General features: G+C 38.8%; 1 protein-coding gene across 3 annotated transcripts in view; it reads right to left on the minus strand.

The window, feature by feature from the left end:
* LOC307136864 (uncharacterized protein) overlaps positions 1-16,834 on the minus strand; it is a 54,083-nt gene extending 37,249 nt beyond the window's left edge. The window contains exon 1 of one of the 3 annotated variants that reach the window (XM_079834181.1): positions 16,736-16,834. The gene's annotated coding sequence lies outside the window, so the exon portion shown is untranslated. The remainder of the gene's footprint in view (positions 1-16,735) is intronic. The other 2 variants (XM_079834182.1, XM_079834180.1) reach the window with 2 other exon arrangements.
* Positions 16,835-24,562: the final 7,728 nt, after the last annotated feature.

Genomic DNA, 24,562 nt, shown 5'->3' on the forward strand with positions numbered 1-24,562 from the left:
AGGTGTGCTGTGGGATCTGGCACCAAGATGTTAGCAGCAGATCCTTTAAGTCCTTTAAGTAATAAATAAATAAATAAAAGAGTGTGATTGATTGACGGTGTAATGACTGTCCGTCACCTTTGACCTTCAGACCGTGAGCGTTTGCATTAGTGAACCGCCCTCAGGGTCAAAGTCTGACCAGAGCACCTCGAGCTCCACAAAACCCCACACACACACACACACACACTTCTATATTAACAGCATTTTTCAGAGCATGTAATGATGGGAGTTACTCATAATGCTGTCGACACCGCCTTTGTCACCAATCCTGATACATATTTCACATCACACACAATAACTCCAACAGCTTCAGGTGTAAATCCGACAGCCTCAAGCCTCAAAGCATGAACTTGTCGACACTGCAAACACGACGTTCTGATTGGCTGAGGTCCAACCGTTCTCTGTGACACGAGCTCCTGTTGCCATGACAACGTGACTCACTCCATTGGAATTCTACGTTAAGTCACTCCTGGACAAATTCCAAACACTCCCTGATTCTTGTTGCTAGGAGACAGAAGACGCTGTGGCTCAGTGGAGTGCACTGATCCCAGATCATCCGTTACTCGACCAGCAGCTGAGCTACAGCTGACCAGTGTCCCATTACAGGCCGTACAGCTGACCAGTGTCCCATTACGGGCCGTACAGCTGACCAGTGTCCCATTACAGGCTGTACAGCTGACCAGTGTCCCATTACAGGCTGTACAGCTGACCAGTGTCCCATTACAGGCTGTACAGCTGACCAGTGTCCCATTACAGGCTGTACAGCTGACCAGTGTCCCATTACAGGCTGTACAGCTGACCAGTGTCCCATTACAGGCTGTACAGCCGACCAGTGTCCCATTACAGGCTGTACAGCTGACCAGTGTCCCATTACAGGCTGTACAGCTGACCAGTGTCCCATTACAGGCTGTACAGCCGACCAGTGTCCCATTACAGGCCGTACAGCCGACCAGTGTACCATTACAGGCTGTATAGCTGACCAGTGTCCCATTACAGGCCGTACAGCCGACCAGTGTCCCATTACAGGCCGTACAGCTGACCAGTGTACCATTACAGGCTGTATAGCTGACCAGTGTCCCATTACAGGCTGTACAGCTGACCAGTGTCCCATTACAGGCTGTACAGCTGACCAGTGTCCCATTACAGGCTGTACAGCTGACCAGTGTCCCATTACAGGCTGTACAGCTGACCAGTGTCCCATTACAGGCCGTACAGCTGACCAGTGTCCCATTACAGGCTGTACAGCTGACCAGTGTCCCATTACAGGCTGTACAGCTGACCAGTGTCCCATTACAGGCCGTACAGCTGACCAGTGTCCCATTACAGGCTGTATAGCTGACCAGTGTCCCATTACAGGCTGTACAGCTGACCAGTGTCCCATTACAGGCTGTACAGCTCACCAGTGTCCCATTACAGGCTGTATAGCTGACCAGTGTCCCATTACAGGCTGTACAGCTGACCAGTGTCCCATTACAGGCTGTATAGCTGACCAGTGTCCCATTACAGGCTGTACAGCTGACCAGTGTCCCATTACAGGCTGTACAGCTCACCAGTGTCCCATTACAGGCTGTATAGCTGACCAGTGTCCCATTACAGGCTGTACAGCTGACCAGTGTCCCATTACAGGCTGTATAGCTGACCAGTGTCCCATTAAAGACATCCAAGAACAATAATATAAATATTATAAATGAATAAAAGTATTATTTTTTCAGTTAAAGATTTGATAAAATATATATATAAATTAACAACAAAAATATGATTATTATTTATAATAACATGTATTAATAATAATAATAATAATAATAATAATAATAAATTATGTATTTATTTAAATTAAAGATTTGATAAAATATATAAACAAATAAAATTAATTTCATTAAAATATTTGATAAAAATAAATATATAAAATACAATTAAAATAATAATAGTAAAAATAATTACTTTTTTATTATAGATTAATTTCAGTAAAAGATTTAATAAAAATAAATATATAAATACAATTAAAATAATAATAATAATAATAATAATAATAATAATAGAAAAAATAATTACTTTTTTATTATAGATTAATTTCAGTTAAAGATTTGATAAACATATATATGGATATATGTATAAAAATGAATAACATTTTAATAATAATAATAATAATAATTATTATTATTATTATTATTATTATTATTATTATTATTATTATATTAAATAGCAAAAATACTAATTAAAATATTATTATTTTTTTATTATACTGATTTATTTCAGTTAAAGATTTTATAAAAATAAATATATAAAATACAATTCGAATATTAATAATAATAGTAAAAATAATAATTCAATTATATATTATAATTTAATTTCAGTTAAAGATTTGATTTAAAAATATATAAACAAATAAAATTAAAATAATATTAGTAATAATGGTAATATTTATAAGAATATTAAATAGTAAAAATGCTAATTAAAATATTATTATTATTATTAATACTGATTTGTTTCAGGTAAAGATTTCATAAAAATAAATATATAAATGAATACAATTAAAATAATATTAAAAATAATAATAATAAACTTATTATAAATTTATTTCAGTTAAAGATTTTATAAATTTAAATACATAAATGAATTAAATTAAAAATAATAATAATAATAATAATAATAATAATAATAATAATAATAGTAATATAAATATTATAAATTAATGAAAGTATATTTTTTTCAGTTAAAGACCTGATCATATAAATATATAAATGACAAAAATAATATGAATAATATAATAATTATAATATATATTTATTTTAAAATATATACGATTTTTTTTGTGCCGTTTTTGTCTTTATTATGACAGTAGTTAACAGAAAGTGAAGAAAGGTCCACGAGCCGGGACTCGAACCCAGGACACTGTGCCATATACGGCTATTGCTGCTGACCTAAAATATTATTATTGTTTATATTCAACTTTTCTTTTAATATTTAATACACTCTTATAATCTGTGGCCACACCTCAGTAATCAAACGGTAAGTTGTTGGATGAATGCCCCAAAAAATACAAAAATGCCAACAAAGCCAGTAAAAGCAACTGATTTCCAGCAGAAGACAGAGCCTGTGGTTTGAGGCTTGTTTCGACGATCACACCTACTTATTTCCCAGACGAACTTGGCAGGCTAATCGGGGAAACTCTGGCAGGATTTGGCTGGATGTCAGCCCGTACGACAGCGGCTCGGACGCCAATCAAACGGAAGGCCAGGTGTTACAATGGGAACATCAGCAGCACAGCTGGAAGTCAGGCATTCAGGCCTTTTGTTAATAATCTCAAGAGCTTCATAACCAGCGCTGCGCTAACATGCGCTGTTCCGTATCTCTGGCCACTTATCTCCCATTAAACCCTCGAGTAATTGGCCGAACAATAGGCCAATGATTATAGAGAGAGAGAGTCAGACTGACTGCAGATGCACATTCAGTGTTAGCTTCATTTCCTGTGTCATCATCACTGACTAAAAACTGGCGGATGAGTATTAAATACATAAATGTATGCCGATGTCTTCCTCCGTCCGTCCTGACGGCTGATAAAGGACTGGATTTAGATCTGAAAGGGTTTGTTTGCTTCTAAAGAAGACGGACGATCTGCTGACAGTCTGGTTTAAGTTTCTGCATTGTGAACACTTTCATGAATAAGTCAGACTATAACGAAACCAGGGATTAATACGACTGACTGCAAGTCATAATTCAAGCAAAACGCACACACACACACACAAAGAGAGAGACACACATTCAGACGTCTAGACTTCGGAAAATAACCTAGAAGATGTTAATGATGCATAATATTCACGGTTTCTGATCTACAGCCGCATTAGTATTAAAGCAACCGTGGAACTCCTGGAGAAAAACTACATTACCCATGATGCTGTGCAGAAAATTCCACCAATCGGAGTCGAAACAAGAGCTTGTTAGCTCCGCCCACTCCTATTAATGCAAATTACATAATCCAGTCATCTCTCTACACACAGAATAAACTTGTTAGCTCCGCCCACTCCTATTAATGCAAATTAGATAATCATAAACTATGAACTTGTTAGCTCCGCCCACTCCTATTAATGCAAATTACATAATCCAGTCGTCTCTCTACACACAAAATAAACTTGTTAGCTCCGCCCACTCCTATTGATGCAAATTAGATAATCATAAACTATAAACTTGATAGCTCCGCCCGCTCCTATTAATGCAAATTACATAATCCAGGCGTCTCTCTACACACAAAATAAACTTGTTAGCTCCGCCCACTCCTATTGATGCAAATTAGATAATCATAAACTATAAACTTGATAGCTCCGCCCGCTCCTATTAATGCAAATTACATAATCCAGTCGTCTCTCTACACACAAAATAAACTTGTTAGCTCCGCCCACTCCTATTGATGCAAATTAGATAATCATAAACTATAAACTTGATAGCTCCGCCCACTCCTATTAATGCAAATTACATAATCCAGGCGTCTCTCTACACACAAAATAAACTTGTTAGCTCCGCCCACTCCTATTGATGCAAATTAGATAATCATAAACTATAAACTTGATAGCTCCGCCCACTCTCGCAAATTACATAATCCAAGTAACTTGAGTTACGTAATAATATTACTTTTTCAAGTAACTAGTAAAGTAACTCATTACTTTTAAAATTTACAACAAAATATCTGAGTTACTTTTTCAAAAAGTAACACAAGTTACTTTTTCGCATTAATTTGACTGACAGCTCTCCTGCCCCCATGGTGAGAAAAATAAGTGCAGAGGTGTGTGTGTGTGTGTGTGTGTGTGTGTGTGTGTGTGTGTGTGTGAACATGAGGGTTATTGTAGTTCCAGACTAAATGTGAGCATTTATTTATCTCACTTGCACAATAAAGATTCTGTTCACCTCAAAATGAATAAAATCAGTCAAATACAAAATCAGAATACTATGCAAACCTCCAATAATTAAATAAATAAATAAAACAACTATTTTTATGCATAATCTACCTTTATATTTTATTTACCAATGTCTTGCTGCTGACCTTTGATGATGAAAATTACTAGATATTTGGTTTTTATTGGTAAAACTTTTTTCTCCTGCATCCTATTCTACTATTATCCAGAGCTGCGCCCTCTATTGTTCATGCGGGAATTTGCATTTTTACCTCAGCCTGGGGCTTATTATTTCAATTTTGGTATGATGAGGTCTTTACCGTTGCACAAAAATATAACTTTTTTGTTATAAACAAAAACAAGCCCAGCCCAGGTGAGAAAAAGTAACGCAAAAGTAACGTAACGCAATACCTTTCTTACAAAGTAACTAAGTAACTCAATTAGTTACTTTTTAAGGGAGTAACGCAATATTGTAATGCATTACTTTTCAAAGTAACTTTCCCCAACACTGCTCATGAATATGACATAAATTATCACTATAACCAGTGGATGGCAGCGGAGGACCACTCATTAGCTAATCTGCTTTTATAATTCTTTTAGCATTTATTATAAAATATACAAAAATTAGCAATTTTATTGCACTGAAGTATATAGTAGGAAAAGTCACATGGTGTTTAGATGAAAGGAATTTCATAGAAGAAACAAATAAGCCCAGATTTTACAGTGGACGGGAAAGCGTCTTGTATTGCTCCCGCATCATAAGGTAAACTGCATTTATGACAAATAACTACACAGATGCAGATATCATAATCTATCAATAAACACACACACACACACACACACTGTCCTCTGCTTCTGATGTTGACCCTGCTACGTATTAAAGAACATGCTGAATAACGCAGACTAAAATATATTTAAAAAAAATATACATTTGAATTAGTCTATGTAGTTTTTAAAAACGTTAACTTTAAACAAATATATATATTAGTTCAATTTTTCGTTGTTTTAGTTGTATAGTTAACAATAATCCTGCTGTGACAACAATCTTAAGCTTATTTTACGCAATTTTCACGCTATGAACCAAACCAACCTGCAATACGAGGAGAATCACAACATCATAAACATTAAATTTGACGCAAAAAAGTATTTAAAAATACAAAACCGTGAACTTAACGGCTTTAGAGAGGGAAAGAACTACAATCCCATGATGCATTGCAAACAGCATAATCATATTAAAAATGATGGAGGGATATAAAAGTACTCATTTAAAAATGATTATATATAAAAACAAGTTTAGTGCTTCGTGGGGGTGGGTGGAGCTAATTAACTCTTGTTTTGACTCTCTGATTGCTGGAATTTTTGCACGGCATCATGGGTAATGTAGTTCTTTAGGAATTCCACTGTTAAACATGATTGTTTTAAAACTAAGCTGAAATAATGTGTGCTGACGACTTCGATTCGATTAACAACTTTTGATGCTGATGCTGCCATGTATTGAAGAACACGCTGAATAACGCAGACTAAAAAATGGGGATGAAGCCTTTTTCATACGAGTTTTAAAGGGGACTGACAAATTAGTGTACTTATCACACATTTGTATGGGCCCTGTGAGCCACAGTTCTGATCCTAATCGAACCCAAACCCAGGCCGATCTCAGAGCCGCAGACAGGGGGCGATATGCACCTACTCCTCACTTAAAGTTTACTTACTTTAAGTTAAAAAAACAAACCAACAAACTCCATCCCAATTAGCCCTGATGTGGAGCTTAATTGTGACGGAGACAGAAGCCCAATCAAGAAAAAATAATTGGTGACCAAACATTGGCCGGTTGCCAAGTTTTGGGTTTGCGAGACGAGGGGCGATCCTTCGGGGAGGTGGAAAAATACCAGGCAACCGACTTCACATGCAAATAAGACCGTAATGAAATACGAGAGAGCGAAACAACAAGGCTCTGACAGATGACTGACAATTCAAAACAAACACAGCAGACGATTCCTGCTGTCAATCCTCCTGAACGCACAGACTATTGAACGAGCTAATGTCAGCGAGGTGTGGCTGTCGCCACGCTACTGACAACATTTAAAACCATTACATGCAAAGCAGCCAAAGGCATGGGAAATGAGAACATAACTGCAGCTTAAAACATACAGTTCGATACAAAATTACCATTTCCTATCTTTTAATTACCACGGTGAAACTATGGTACTATAATGGCATCAGATACTCATGTACGGTGGGATTTAAATGATGCTTTGAGTCCAAAATACACAGTACATGTCCACAAAAACAAATATTTATCATGGCACCATGTAAAAAATTATATGCACTTTAGGTGTTTAGTATCATTTCTAGTTTTTGTTCATATTTTAAAGTAATTTTTATTTAATGTTCTCATTTTAAATAAAAAAAAGGGTTTTTTAGTTAGTTATTGCCTTCTTTAAATGTCTATATCGTTTTTAAAAACATTAATAAAAATATTTAAAATTCAAGTAATGAAAATGTCCAAAATAATATGGTTTTATGCACGTTTTTGTTAATATTTTGAAGTAATTTTGTGTTCTCATTTTAAAATTAAAAAAATTGTTTTTTAATTCGTTTCTGCTTTCTTTAAAAGTCTATATAGTTTTTAAAAACATAAATAAAATAAAAAAAATTAAGTAATGAAAATTTCCAAAATATGGCAATAATGCATTTTTATGCAAGTTTTTGTTAATATTTTGAAATAATGGTAATTTTGTGTTCTCATTTTAGATTTTAAAAATGCGTTTTTAATTAGTTTTTGCTTTCTTTAAATGTCTATATAGTTTTTAAAAACATTTATAAAAAATAAAAAAATTAAAGTAATGAAAATGTCCAAAATAATATGGCAATAATGCATTTTTATGCAAGTTTTTGTTAATATTTTGAAATAATGGTAATTTTATATTACATTCTTGTTTTAAATTTAGTTTGTTTTAAAAGTTTAGTTTGTCTATATAGTTTTTAAAGACATTAACTTTAAAAATATATATTATTTCAAGTAATGCAAATGTTTTTTTATGCTTTTAGTTGTATAGTTAACAATAATAATCCTGCTGTGACACCAATCTTAAGCTTATTTTACGCAATTTTCACGCTATGAACTAAACCAACCTGCTATACGAGGAGAATCACAACATCATAAACATTCATTTGGCGCATAAAAAGTATTTAAAAAAACAAAACTGTGAACTTAACAGCTTTAGTGAGGGAAAGAACTACAATCCCATGATGCATTGCAAATTGCATAATCATATTAAAAATGATGGAGGGATATAAAACTACTCATTTAAAAATGATTATATATAAAAACAAGTTTAGTGCTTCTAGAGAGTGGGTGGAGCTAACAAACTCTTGTTTCGACTCTCAGATTGGTGGGATTTTCATGGGTAATGTAGTTCTTCACCAGGAATTACGCTGTTTTAAAACTAAGCTGAAATAATGCGTGCTGACGACTTCAACTGACGAAAATACCATCGATTAATAACTCGTAGCTCACAGTAGGGCTGTCATTAAAAAATGATGTTTTAAAAATGTTTTTACTTCTGGAACCAGTTGCTCTCCAAGTATTTTTGGTACTAATCATTGGTTGGTAGGCAACACAAATAACTTGTGTAAAACAATGTGGACACAATTACAAATAATCACACATTTCCAGCAATGATTCTTCAAGGTCGATTAACCAGCATGTAGAACAGCGTCCAGCCCTCAGGAGAGATCAGGGCTGGTCTCTCTGGCCCCGGGCCCCTCGTGTTCTCACGTGTCGCATGGAAAGACAGGCGTGTAACTGAATCGCATTGAACAAACAGACTAAATAAACACTGTGTGCATGCTGTCAGCTGCACAGTCGCAAGAATCACATAGCATACATATAGACAAATACACCCAAAAATGTACAGTGATGGAGCATCTCATGGGACTTTGAAATAATCCTTAGCTAAAATGATACTAATCATGTCATATATTATGCTATTGCCATGGCACTTCAAATGTCAAACATGCAGAAGTGTAAAAGCTTCCTGATGCTGTGGTTATAAACAGCCGTCTGTACCTGGACAGCTCAGAATGAAAAACCTCATGAGAATGTCAAACTCCTGAGATATTTGCGAGGTTTGATGCTGTTTGTTTGTGTATGACACAGCGGACAGTGACACCTTCATTCTGAACATACTTGAGCTCAATGTTCTCAGGCCTGCTGAACACATTCCACACACTCAGAGCAAAACTCCCAGGGCATGGCGGCTTATCCCTGTCGCACAAACCCAACGCCGTAACCATGTCTTCAACAACTTTTATCAAAAGAAATTAAATAATTAAAGTATTAAAAGGGCATTTATTGGAATAAAGAGAAAATGAAAAAGAGTTCTAGCACTCATTATAGCCTATATAGTTCTGAAGAAATCCATTTATTACAAAATATGCATGCATTCACTCTGTCTAATAGGTCAAAAATTTGAAAAAAGTTGTGACTCATCACATTCAGTTATGAATTACATCATTTAAATTATATTTTCAATTCCAAATGGAGTCACTGTATGTTACTGTGGGTCGTTAAACAGTTATCAGACATTATATGTTCAGCTACTTATATCCTACCACGCACGCACACACTTTTAATGAAAAAGCTTTGAATTCACGCTAATCTTCAGTGACCATTAAGTCCCGCCTTCTTTGATCTGATTGGCCATCATTCTGAAATTGACGTGCGGCGTTATGCTGTGTTCACACTGAATGCGAATTGAGCGTCAAATTCGCTTCTATCGCGTCTAGTTGGACGCTTGAACATTTTGAATCCAGTCGCGAATTGAACGAGCGTATAAAGTGAGCGTCTGAAGCGGAATAGCTCCGTATGACTGCTCACTGCCAATATCGGTAGAAAAGCTAAAGGAGTTTGAATTCACGCTAATCTTCAGTGACCATTAAGCCCCGCCTTCTTTGATCTGATTTGCCATCATATTGAATTTATACTGCGTTCACACCGAACGTGAATTGAGTGTCAAATTCACTTCTATCGCGTCTAGTTGGACCCTTGAACATTTTGAATCCACTCGCGTGTATAAAGAGAGCGTTTGAAGCGAAATAGCTCCGTGTGACTACTCACTGCCAATATCAGTCATTCCTCCGTGTTGAATGAGTGACTCAGGGCGGGCCTGCCCCCATTTATCACATCACTTCACCACAGCAGCAAGCAGCTCCTGATTGGTTAACGCGGTGCGAACAGACGCCAAAGTTCAGATTTTTCAACTCGGGCGTCAGACGCGAATTCGTTTCAAATGCGTGAATGCACAAAAAGCACCAAATAAAATCACTCGCGCATATTGCGCAAGACACTCAATTCGCCTCTTTCGCGTGAATTTTTATTAAATAATTAAAGTATTACAAGGGCATTTATTGGAATAAAGGGTAACAGAAAAAGAGTAAAATAAGTTCTAGTTCTCATTATAGCGTTTATAGTTCTGAAGTAATCAATTTAAACTTTTTAAAACTCTTTGCAAATAATACTTTATTTAAAAATATGCACGCACTCACTCTTGTTTGCATATCTAATAGGTCAAAACTTTTCACATTTGTCTCATCACATTCGGTTATCGATTACATCATTCAAACATTTTCAATTCAAAATGGAGTCGTTTGCATCACTGTATGTTACTGTGGGTCGTTAAACAGTTGTCAGATATTAAATGTTCAGCTACTTATATCTTACCACGCACGCACACACTTTTAATGGAAAAGCTAAAAGAGCTGCGTTTGAATTTACGCTAGTCTTCAGTGAACATTAAGCCTCGCCTTCTTTGATCTGATTGGCCATCTTTTTTAAATTGACGAGCGCTGTTATACTGTGTTCACACCGAACGCGAATTGAGCATCAAATTTGCTTCTATCGCGTCTAGTTGGAAGCTTGAACATTTTGAATCCACTCGCGCATCCAAAGCGAACTGGACGCGCGTATAAAGCGAGTGTTTGAAGTGAAATAGCTACGTATGACTGCTCACTGCCAAAATCAGTCGAAAAGCTAAAAGAGTTTGAATTTACACTAGTCTTCAGTGACCATTAAGCCCCGCCTTCTTTGATCTGATTGGCCATCATTATGATGTTGACGAGCGCTGTTATGCTGCGTTCACACCGAATGTGAATTGAGAGTCAAATTCACTTCTATCGCGTCAAGTTGGACCCTTGAACATTTTGAATCCACTCGCGCATCCAAAGCGAACTGGATGCGCGTATAAAGCGAGTGTTTGAAGCTAAATAACTCCATATGACTGCTCAACCAATATCAGTTGTTCCTCCGTGTTGAATGAGTGACTCCGGGCACCTAAGTTCAGATTTTTCAACTTGGGGCGTCAGACACGAATTCGTTTCAAATGCATGAATGCACAAAAAGCACCAAATAACATCACTCGCGCATATTGCGCAAGACACTCAATTCGCGTCTTTCGCGTGAATTTTTATTAAATAATTAAAGTATTACAGGGGCATTTATTGGAATAAAGGGTAACAGAAAAAGAGTAAAATAAGTTCTAGTTCTCATTATAGCGTTTATAGTTCTGAAGTAATCAATTTAAACTTTTTAAAACACTTTGCAAATAATACTTTATTTAAAAATATGCACGCACTCACTCTTGTTTGCATATCTAATAGGTCAAAACTTTTCACATTTGTCTCATCACATTCGGTTATCGATTACATCATTCAAACATTTTCAATTCAAAATGGAGTCGTTTGCATCACTGTATGTTACTGTGGGTCGTTAAACAGTTGTCAGATATTAAATGTTCAGCTACTTATATCTTACCACGCACGCACACACTTTTAATGGAAAAGCTAAAAGAGCTGCGTTTGAATTTACGCTAGTCTTCAGTGAACATGAAGCCTCGCCTTCTTTGATCTGATTGGCCATCTTTTTTAAATTGACGAGCGCTGTTATACTGTGTTCACACCGAACGCGAATTGAGCATCAAATTTGCTTCTATCGCGTCTAGTTGGAAGCTTGAACATTTTGAATCCACTCACGCATCCAAAGCGAACTGGACGAGCGTATAAAGCGAGTGTTTGAAGTGAAATAGCTACGTATGACTGCTCACTGCCAAAATCAGTCGAAAAGCTAAAAGAGTTTGAATTTACACTAGTCTTCAGTGACCATTAAGCCCCGCCTTCTTTGATCTGATTGGCCATCATTATGATGTTGACGAGCGCTCTTATGCTGCGTTCACACCGAATGTGAATTGAGAGTCAAATTCACTTCCATCGCGTCTAGTTGGACCCTTGAACATTTTGAATCCACTCGCGCATCCAAAGCGAACTGGACGCGCGTATAAAGCGAGTGTTTGAAGCTAAATAACTCCATATGACTGCTCAACCAATATCAGTTGTTCCTCCGTGTTGAATGAGTGACTCCGGGCACCTAAGTTCAGATTTTTCAACTTGGGGCGTCAGACACGAATTCGTTTCAAATGCATGAATGCACAAAAAGCACCAAATAACTAGCCTGGATGCCAGCCGAATTTAGCCCCGCCCACAATTTTTTTTGCTCGGGCAATTCGGTCTGGACTCGCTCCATAGAGTAGGAATTATGCCCGAACAGAAACTGTTCGGACCAATGAAATTGTCAGGGCGGGCTTTAGACGATGATGGACAGATGATCAACAGTAACGTAATCATCCACGTCATCGAAGGCTCTTGGGTTGAATTTGCTCTTATCCTAAACGGAGAACTTGTTCGTATATACATTCACCTTCACTATTTCTCTCAGAAACGATGATCGTGTTGGTAAGTACTCTGTGTATCCTTAAATAATTGTATTACTGGCAAAGATCATTTACATTCATCTTTTTCTTGTAACGTTACTTAATCCAGCGTGCGTGCAGACAGGGTTTCCCAGTGTTTTTGCAATGTCGCGCACAATTGCTACTCAAAACTATAGCCCAAAACAATAACTTTCCGGGGTGTTCTCCGGAAAAAAATGGCGTTTGGTTGGCAAAATATGTTATTTTGGCAAGGTTGCCTGCTAAAATTCGCATTCCTGGGTTTATATAATCACATAATTGGGGTCGCTTCAACCCGCGGACATGGAGAAAAACACGGACTTGGCAACACAGTGCAGTTGAGTTCTGTTGACATTTGACAACTAACGTTACGCGTCGCTCCGTTGCTGTGATTGGTTGTGGGTCTATCCAATTGAGGTCTTTCCTGGCTCGGTTGAAACACGCCCCATAATCAAAGCTCAATGGAGCGGTACCAGACTCAAATTCTGACTAGAATTGAGTATGGCCACGCCAGGCTACCAAATAACATCAATCGCGCATATTGCGCAAGACACTCAATTCGCCGATTTCGCGTGAATGAGGCTGAATGGCATCCATCGCGCGTTAACACATCTTTACATTGACTTAACAAGGAAATCACTCGCTCAATTCGCGTTCGGTGTGAGTTCAGCATTAGACCGCTGAGGCATCCTAGCAACAACCGGAGCGGTGCGTGATGGAGAGTAGCATTAAAAAATATAAAATATTGGGGGGGGCAATTTAGACATTTCCAATTATTGGGGAAACTGGACCCCCTCAATGCCAGGCCCAAACGGCCACCATCACAGATTCAGCCCTGTAAGTGCTTCACTGGCCTTCTATACAGGTCTGTCTGTGTATTAATAACCTCTATGATTTCATCTGACAGCGCTTGACTAATAAGAGGTGGATATTTGTCTATAATAGCCGGTTTGATCCTCTATTGTGAATGTGGCGGGAAACGGAATGTTACATTGTAACAATGACATTTTCACATCGGTATGAGTCACAGGGTTTTTTTTTTTGATGATCACCATGGCAACATCATAGATGGTTTAATAAACAGATGACTGACATGATGCACAATGAAAGTTATGAGCGACTGGCACATGAAAGAATGCGCGTCGAAGGCGGTTCACATGCCCGAGTGTTTGTCTTCCTGACATCACACACAAAAGACAAAGGAATAAAACAGCGGGAGACATTCCTCAGCTCCTTCGTCTTCCCCAGACACATTCTGACAGGTTTCTGCTGAGACCATCAACCTTCTCCAAACATTTGAAGGAATCCTCAAGAAGCTGAAGCGGCACGTTTGAACTTCCGCATGACCCAACATCACTGGCACACAATGCTGGGTTAAATCAGGATATCGCTGATCTAGAAGCTCATATCAGTACCGATATAAGAGTTTGGAATGTGATAGGGGTGAAACAATACCCTCATGTCACGTTTCGATACATATCACGATAAAATATTATTGTGATACTCAAAGACATGCTAGATCTGGTATTACAGTAGTGACACCAGAAAAAACATATTCATGATTCTGAAGCTGAAAATACTGAATTATTTGAGACGGATATGCTTGCGCTCTGCCACTGACTGGATATATTTCAAATAATTTAGGCCACTTTTTACTGGTAAAATAAGGCATTTGGTATTATCAGGACCCACAAATATTCCCTCATTGCATTATATTCAACATACATATATTTAGGTTATGTAGTACTGACACAAACTCTGTAAACTTGAATTTCTCACACAGTATATTTTGGGTGAATTACACACAATACAGATTGTGTTGATGCATTGTGACACGATATACTGTTACACCCCTAGAATTATGGGATAAATGTGGAGGGATGGATGGACAGACGTATGGATAGACAGATGGATGGATTGAACAAAGGATGGATAGAATGATGGATGGACAGATGGAACAATAAATAGATGGATAGATAAAATTATGGACAGACAGACAGATAGATAGAATGAAGTTTGGATAGACAAACAGATAGATAGTTAGATAGACAGATAGATTGAACGTTGGATGGATAGATGGATGGATGGACAGATAGATGGATGAACAGATGGAACAATGAATAGATGGATAGATAAAATGACAGACAGATAGATAGACAGACAGACAGACAGACAGACAGACAGACAGACAGACAGACAGACAGATGGCTAGAATAATGGATAGATAGACAGATAGATAGAATGATGGATGGATAGACAGATAGATAGAACATTGGATGGATAGATGGATGGATGGATGGACAGATGGATGGAACGATATAGACAGACAGACAGACAGACAGACAGACAGACAGATAGACAGATAGACAGATAGACAGATAGATAGATAGATAGATAGATAGATAGATAGATAGATAGATAGATAGATAGATAGATGGAGATAGATGGATGGGTAGATAGACGGATGGGTAGACAGACAGACAGACAGACAGATAGATAGAGAGGGACAGACGGATAGATAGACAGAATGATTGATGGATAGATGGAGATAGATAGATGGAGATAGATAGATGGAGATAGATAGATGGAGATAGATAGATGGAGAGATAGATGGAGAGATAGATGGAGAGATAGATGGAGAGATAGATGGATGGAGAGATAGATAGATGGAGAGATAGATAGATGGAGAGATAGATAGATGGAGAGATAGATAGATGGAGAGATAGATAGATGGAGAGATAGATAGATGGAGAGATAGATAGATGGAGAGATAGATAGATGGAGAGATAGATAGATGGAGAGATAGATAGATGGAGAGATAGATAGATGGAGAGATAGATAGATGGAGAGATAGATAGATGGAGAGATAGATAGATGGAGAGATAGATAGATGGAGAGATAGATAGATGGAGAGATAGATAGATAGATAGATAGATAGATAGATAGATAGATAGATAGATAGATAGATAGATAGATAGATAGATAGATAGATAGATAGATAGATAGATAGATAGATAGATAGATAGATAGATAGATAGATAGATAGACAGACAGACAGATAGATAGATCAGAAGTGACTCATTAACTGAAGCTGGATATTTGTAACGCGTTTGTTCTCTGGGAATCGAGCCCGAGCTCTTCCGTTTGGAGCAACAGGATTTCACAACTTCCAGCTCAAATCTTACACATGGATTTTGTTGATTTGTCATGATGAGAACACGCCAGTGAGTCAAACCGTTGCGTAACATATGCATTTCTCTGCTCCAACAGCACTTTCTCCATTCAGAAGATCAGCTCTCTCGCTATGAATGATTCCCGGTGTGAGTCAGTGCCGCAGAAACTCCCTCTAAAGCCGGACAACATTCCTCCTGATCTCCCCAATTAACATATGCCACAATAGAGCCGCTCCTGCCACTATTGAGTCTGTCTGTGAACACCCAACACATCAAAACTTCCTTCTAGTCGGGCTGGTTCTTGTCGAGTGAAAGGAAGGAATCTGCCGTGTTGAATACCAGAGCGATCGGTACTTTCACCTCCAGGGCGGAGCGCATTCCTCAGGCCGGGGACGCGTTAACGAGAGCGGCGTGGAGATCACACGAGCCGCCGGGACTCTCCTCTAATGATTACTGTCACTGACAGCGGCTCGACAGGTCTCGAGCTCGTGTTGACACTTCACACAAACACTTCACAGGAGCTCGGGTTACACACAACTTATAATCGATTACCAAAACACAAATGCATGACCTTAAGAAGTCGTTTATGATTGACGCATGGTAGGATACATACACATATATATATTAAAAGTTATTAAACTTGTAACATCTGCAGAGTTCACATTAAACCATTAGAAATGATAAATATATATCACATCCTTTATATATATCAATATATATCAATATCTTTACCTCTCACACACACACGCGCGCGCACACTTTGACCTCCTGGTCAAACATAAACACGCGTTGTTCTGTCAGATATGATCAATAATGGATATTTCAAAAAGCGTGAAATGAAGTAAAGCGATTTTACCTTTCAATCTGGATCAAGGACTGTTTGCTCTCGTGTCGCTCAGGTGTGTTTGCTCCTCCTGAAGGTGCACGGTGACTTTCACACCTGGGCGGGTCACCTGTGCGCGTGTGGGCGTAGTCGGAGACACACCCGTGCGTGCGCGCCCCCTCGGCTGCATTGAGAACTAAAGCCCATGTACATCAGGAGGAGGGTTTTACTCTGGTAAATCTGCTTTACACCACAGCGGATGTGATTCCTCGCCATATTTGGGAATCTTCATGGGCTCAGTGTGATCATAAAGTATTTAAGGAATTCTGAACGCGTTCTAGAGCCAGATCTATTTCTATTCGTTTATTTATCCAGTCCTTCAGGCTCCTGTGAGATTCTGACCCCACACTATTTTGAGGAAATGTTAGAAATAAATTGACATAATTAATATATAGATGAAAGACCCGAATTTATCATATTTATAAATTAATATGTATAAGCTATTTATAAAAACATCAACAGTATGAATAGTAATATAAAATATCAATAATGAAAATGTATTGGTATGAGCCAGTGTCACTAAAATAATCAATGATCTACAATTTTTCTCAGTCGCTTTGGCACATTTCTCGAATCATCCACGACATTTGCAAAACTGTTCTCAAAACAATTCATACAAATAGTAAAACACCATTGATTACACTCTAAAAAATGATGGGTTAAAAATAACCCAAGTTGGGTTGAAAATGGATTAACCTAGCAATTGGGTTGTTTTAAGCAAACATTTAACCCAACCGCTGGGTTAAAACAACCCAAATGCTGAGTTAGTCCATTTCCAACCCAACTTGGGTTATTTTTAACCCAACATTGTTTAGAGTGTACCTGCAAAAGCCAGTTTCTTTGCTCAAAATCCTTAGTTCATCTCTCAAAAGTAAATATCTGTGTCAATGAACATCAATGGCCATCAGAAGGACAAGTCCTTGTGTCATTGTGTACGGATAACACAGTCAAACTGCTTAGTCATGTTGTCAATATAACCGTGTTCTCTGGAGGGATGTTCTGATGTAAACTATGGCTAAAGTTTTGATGACGATTATTGTAAATTGTGTAGGTTACACCTGGGAGTTTGATTCCAAGAGACTGGACAAGATTCACATTTACACTTTGACTGTTTGTACTGTAATTTGTTGACAGATGTCATCGCGACACAGAAAGGAAAAAACAGCACTGCATAGCACAAAGAAAACAAAGAAAAAGACAAAAGTAGAAATGTGAACTTCTAATGGAAATGTATAGAAATATGCTTGACATATTATGACAACTTGTTCAACCATTTTTGCATGTAAAGGCTTATGAACTAATGCCTAAATGTTGTGGGGGGTGAGACTATTCAACAGAGACCCATTATAACACATTTGGATCAACAAGACATAAGCGATTGATAATGTAGGAAACAGCAGAGAATTGTACATAATCATTTGCATGGATGTATAAACGCATTTGCAACTTGTTCAAAGAAATGAGAAAATGCTTTTTTTGATGTGCACAAGTGACACAATGAAGTGAAGATTGAACAGGTCGTTTTGAGAATTTCAATTCTGATCTGAGAAAAACTGTAATAAACTGTCATAAACAAATAGATAGTTAGACAAATAGATAGATAGACCAACGGATGGATAGATAGATAGATGGAAAGAACTCATCTATCTATCTATCTATCTATCTATCTATCTATCTATCTATCTATCTATCTATCTATCTATCTATCTATCTATCTATCTATCTATCTATCTATCTATCTATCTATCTATCTATCTATCTATCTATCTATCTATTTATCTATCTATCCGTCGGTCTGTCTATCCAGCTTTGCCCATAAACACACTCCTAAACCTTGAGGAAGAATCCCCATAAACACACTCCTAAACCTTGAGGAAGATTCCCCATAAACACACTCCTGAACCTTGAGGAAGAATCCCCATAAACACACTCCTAAACCTTGAGGAAGAATCCCCATAAACACACTCCTGAACCTTGAGGAAGAAACCCCATAAACACACTCCTGAACCTTGAGGAAGATTCCCCATAAACACACTCCTGAACCTTGAGGAAGATTCCCCATAAACACACTCCTGAACCTTGAGGAAGAATCCCCATAAACACACTCCTAAACCTTGAGGAAGAATCCCCATAAACACACTCCTGAACCTTGAGGAAGAATCCCCATAAACACACTCCTGAACCTTGAGGAAGAATCCCCATAAACACACTCCTGAACGTTGAGGAAGAATCCCCATAAACACACTCCTAAACCTTGAGGAAGAATCCCCATAAACACACTCCTGAACCTTGAGGAAGAAACCCCATAAACACACTCCTGAACCTTGAGGAAGAATCCCCATAAACACACTCCTGAACCTTGAGGAAGAATCCCCATAAACACACTCCTAAACCTTGAGGAAGAATCCCCATAAACACACTCCTGGACCTTGAGGAAGAATCCCCATAAACACACTCCTGAACCTTGAGGAAGAATCCCCATAAACACACTCCTGAACCTTGAGGAAGAATCCCCATAAACACACTCCTGAACCTTGAGGAAGAATCCCCATAAACACACTCCTAAACCTTGAGGAAGAATCCCCATAAACACACTCCTGAACCTTGAGGAAGAATCCCCATAAACACACTCCTAAACCTTGAAGAAGAATCCCCATAAACACACTCCTGAACCTTGAGGAAGAATCCCCATAAACACACTCCTGAACCTTGAGGAAGAATCCCCATAAACACACTCCTAAACCTTGAGGAAGAATCCCCATAAATACACTCCTAAACCTTGAGGAAGAATCCCCATAAACACACTCCTGAACCTTGAGGAAGAATCCCCATAAACACACTCCTGAACCTTGAGGAAGAATCCCCATAAACACACTCCTAAACCTTGAAGAAGAATCCCCATAAACACACTCCTGAACCTTGAGGAAGAATCCCCATAAACACACTCCTAAACCTTGAGGAAGAATCCCCATAAACACACTCCTGAACCTTTAGGAAGAATCCCCATAAACACACTCCTAAACCTTGAGGAAGAATCCCCATAAACACACTCCTGAACCTTGAGGAAGAATCCCCATAAACACACTCCTGAACCTTGAGGAAGAATCCCCATAAACACACTCCTAAACCTTGAGGAAGAATCCCCATAAACACACTCCTGAACCTTGAGGAAGAATCCCCATAAACACACTCCTAAACCTTGAGGAAGAATCCCCATAAACACACTCCTGAACCTTGAGGAAGAATCCCCATAAACACACTCCTGAACGTTGAGGAAGAATCCCCATAAACACACTCCTAAACCTTGAGGAAGAATCCCCATAAACACACTCCTGAACCTTGAGGAAGAAACCCCATAAACACACTCCTGAACCTTGAGGAAGAATCCCCATAAACACACTCCTGAACCTTGAGGAAGAATCCCCATAAACACACTCCTAAACCTTGAGGAAGAATCCCCATAAACACACTCCTGGACCTTGAGGAAGAATCCCCATAAACACACTCCTGAACCTTGAGGAAGAATCCCCATAAACACACTCCTGAACCTTGAGGAAGAATCCCCATAAACACACTCCTGAACCTTGAGGAAGAATCCCCATAAACACACTCCTAAACCTTGAGGAAGAATCCCCATAAACACACTCCTGAACCTTGAGGAAGAATCCCCATAAACACACTCCTAAACCTTGAAGAAGAATCCCCATAAACACACTCCTGAACCTTGAGGAAGAATCCCCATAAACACACTCCTGAACCTTGAGGAAGAATCCCCATAAACACACTCCTAAACCTTGAGGAAGAATCCCCATAAATACACTCCTAAACCTTGAGGAAGAATCCCCATAAACACACTCCTGAACCTTGAGGAAGAATCCCCATAAACACACTCCTGAACCTTGAGGAAGAATCCCCATAAACACACTCCTAAACCTTGAAGAAGAATCCCCATAAACACACTCCTGAACCTTGAGGAAGAATCCCCATAAACACACTCCTAAACCTTTAGGAAGAATCCCCATAAACACACTCCTAAACCTTGAGGAAGAATCCCCATAAACACACTCCTGAACCTTGAGGAAGAATCCCCATAAACACACTCCTGAACCTTGAGGAAGAATCCCCATAAACACACTCCTAAACCTTGAGGAAGAATCCCCATAAACACACTCCTGAACCTTGAGGAAGAATCCCCATAAACACACTCCTGAACCTTGAGGAAGAATCCCCATAAACACACTCCTAAACCTTGAGGAAGAAACCCCATAAACACACTCCTGAACCTTGAGGAAGAATCCCCATAAACACACTCCTAAACCTTGAGGAAGAATCCCCATAAATACACTCCTAAACCTTGAGGAAGAATCCCCATAAACACACTCCTGAACCTTGAGGAAGAATCCCCATAAACACACTCCTGAACCTTGAGGAAGAATCCCCATAAACACACTCCTAAACCTTGAAGAAGAATCCCCATAAACACACTCCTGAACCTTGAGGAAGAATCCCCATAAACACACTCCTAAACCTTTAGGAAGAATCCCCATAAACACACTCCTAAACCTTGAGGAAGAATCCCCATAAACACACTCCTGAACCTTGAGGAAGAATCCCCATAAACACACTCCTGAACCTTGAGGAAGAATCCCCATAAACACACTCCTAAACCTTGAGGAAGAATCCCCATAAACACACTCCTGAACCTTGAGGAAGAATCCCCATAAACACACTCCTAAACCTTGAGGAAGAATCCCCATAAACACACTCCTGAACCTTGAGGAAGAATCCCCATAAACACACTCCTGAACCTTGAGGAAGAATCCCCATAAACACACTCCTGAACCTTGAGGAAGAATCCCCATAAACACACTCCTGAACCTTGAGGAAGAATCCCCATAAACACACTCCTGAACCTTGAGGAAGAATCCCCATAAACACACTCCTGAACCTTGAGGAAGAATCCCCATAAACACACTCCTGAACCTTGAGGAAGAATCCCCATAAACACACTCCTGAACCTTGAGGAAGAATCCCCATAAACACACTCCTGAACCTTGAGGAAGAATCCCCATAAACACACTCCTAAACCTTGAGGAAGAATCCCCATAAACACACTCCTGAACCTTGAGGAAGAATCCCCATAAACACACTCCTAAACCTTGAGGAAGAATCCCCAGAAATACACTCCTAAACCTTGAGGAAGAATCCCCATAAACACACTCCTGAACCTTGAGGAAGAATCCCCATAAACACACTCCTGAACCTTGAGGAAGAATCCCCATAAACACACTCCTAAACCTTGAAGAAGAATCCCCATAAACACACTCCTGAACCTTGAGGAAGAATCCCCATAAACACACTCCTAAACCTTTAGGAAGAATCCCCATAAACACACTCCTAAACCTTGAGGAAGAATCCCCATAAACACACTCCTGAACCTTGAGGAAGAATCCCCATAAACACACTCCTGAACCTTGAGGAAGAATCCCCATAAACACACTCCTAAACCTTGAGGAAGAATCCCCATAAACACACTCCTGAACCTTGAGGAAGAATCCCCATAAACACACTCCTAAACCTTGAGGAAGAATCCCCATAAACACACTCCTGAACCTTGAGGAAGAATCCCCATAAACACACTCCTGAACCTTGAGGAAGAATCCCCATAAACACACTCCTGAACCTTGAGGAAGAATCCCCATAAACACACTCCTGAACCTTGAGGAAGAATCCCCATAAACACACTCCTGAACCTTGAGGAAGAATCCCCATAAACACACTCCTGAACCTTGAGGAAGAATCCCCATAAACACACTCCTGAACCTTGAGGAAGAATCCCCATAAACACACTCCTGAACCTTGAGGAAGAATCCCCATAAACACACTCCTGAACCTTGAGGAAGAATCCCCATAAACACACTCCTAAACCTTGAGGAAGAAACCCCATAAACACACTCCTGAACCTTGAGGAAGAATCCCCATAAACACACTCCTAAACCTTGAGGAAGAATCCCCATAAACACACTCCTGAACCTTGAGGAAGAATCCCCATAAACACACTCCTAAACCTTGAGGAAGAATCCCCATAAACACACTCCTAAACCTTGAGGAAGAATCCCCATAAACACACTCCTGAACCTTGAGGAAGAATCCCCATAAACACACTCCTAAACCTTGAGGAAGAAACCCCATAAACACACTCCTGAACCTTGAGGAAGAATCCCCATAAACACACTCCTAAACCTTGAGGAAGAATCCCCATAAACACACTCCTGAACCTTGAGGAAGAATCCCCATAAACACACTCCTAAACCTTGAGGAAGAATCCCCATAAACACACTCCTAAACCTTGAGGAAGAATCCCCATAAACACACTCCTAAACCTTGAGGAAGAATCCCCATAAACACACTCCTGAACCTTGAGGAAGAATCCCCATAAACACACTCCTAAACCTTGAGGAAGAATCCCCATAAACACACTCCTAAACCTTGAGGAAGAATCCCCATAAACACACTCCTAAACCTTGAGGAAGAATCCCCATAAACACACTCCTGAACCTTGAGGAAGAATCCCCATAAACACACTCCTAAACCTTGAGGAAGAATCCCCATAAACACACTCCTAAACCTTGAGGAAGAATCCCCATAAACACACTCCTAAACCTTGAGGAAGAATCCCCATAAACACACTCCTAAACCTTGAGGAAAGTCTTCCCAGAAGAGTTGAAGCTGTTAGAGCTGTAAAAGGTGGCGACTCCATATTAAACCCGACGGATTGAGAATGGGATGGCGTTATAGCTCATGTGCGTGGAAAGGCAGGCGTCACAACACTTCTGGCAATATAGCGTGTATATATATACATACACACATACACAATAAAATGGTAGTTTTGCACAACGTGCTGGGTAAATGTATTATTTTTTATTATGTTTTATTAATACAAAATATACTAATATTATATAATTATATACATGTAGAAACTTTCAATGAAAGTACAAATGATTGTTCAAAATGATCTGCGCTAAACCCCAAATATTCCCTCATGCACAAGTTATTGTTGAAACGTTTGCATGTGTTAAAGCAGGAAATAAACATCTGACAGGCAAACATGTGCAAATGATGAATCAGTGCTTGAGTTCAGCAGAATGACCTCCTCAGACACAAACACACGCCATCCCACACGACCCTGAGCCTGTCAAACCTTCAGCGCTTACACCACACCCAACACTCAACCTGAGCCCATTACACACACACACACACACACACTCTTACTCACAGGACAGGTGCGTGTGTTTCAGACGTGCCACAGCGGGGAGTGGAATCCCAGCATGCCTTTGCTGAATCAGGGGGAAATGAAAAGTGAATGACACCTATTGTGCTCTGGAGTATCTGTATTACCCACACTTTCACTTAAAGGCTGTCGTTATTTCCTCAAACTCATCCTGTTGCAAAGCCACATCAGTTTTTGAGGAAAAGATGATGTTTAGGAGATTATGAGCTCCCAAATGAAACCAGCTCAACAACTTCTACGGTCTTCGTTTGGGAATTACACTCAGGGTCTTTGGGGTCTCCACAAAATGTAATTTTGTAATAAAACAATTGTTTTTTTCTAGAACAAATGTAATTTTACTCTGTTTATTAATGTTTTTACTCAACATCTGTGCAGTTTTTGGAGTATTTATAATCATTTTTACATTTATATAAATACATTTAGAAACTATATTTTTTAATGGATTTCCACACAAAATCTGTTTTTTATGTAAAATTCACTTTATAAAAGACCCAAATTTCTAACTTTCA

This window comes from Gobio gobio, assembly GCF_949357685.1.
Source record: "Gobio gobio genome assembly, chromosome: 14".
NCBI classification, from domain to species: domain Eukaryota; kingdom Metazoa; phylum Chordata; class Actinopteri; order Cypriniformes; family Gobionidae; genus Gobio; species Gobio gobio.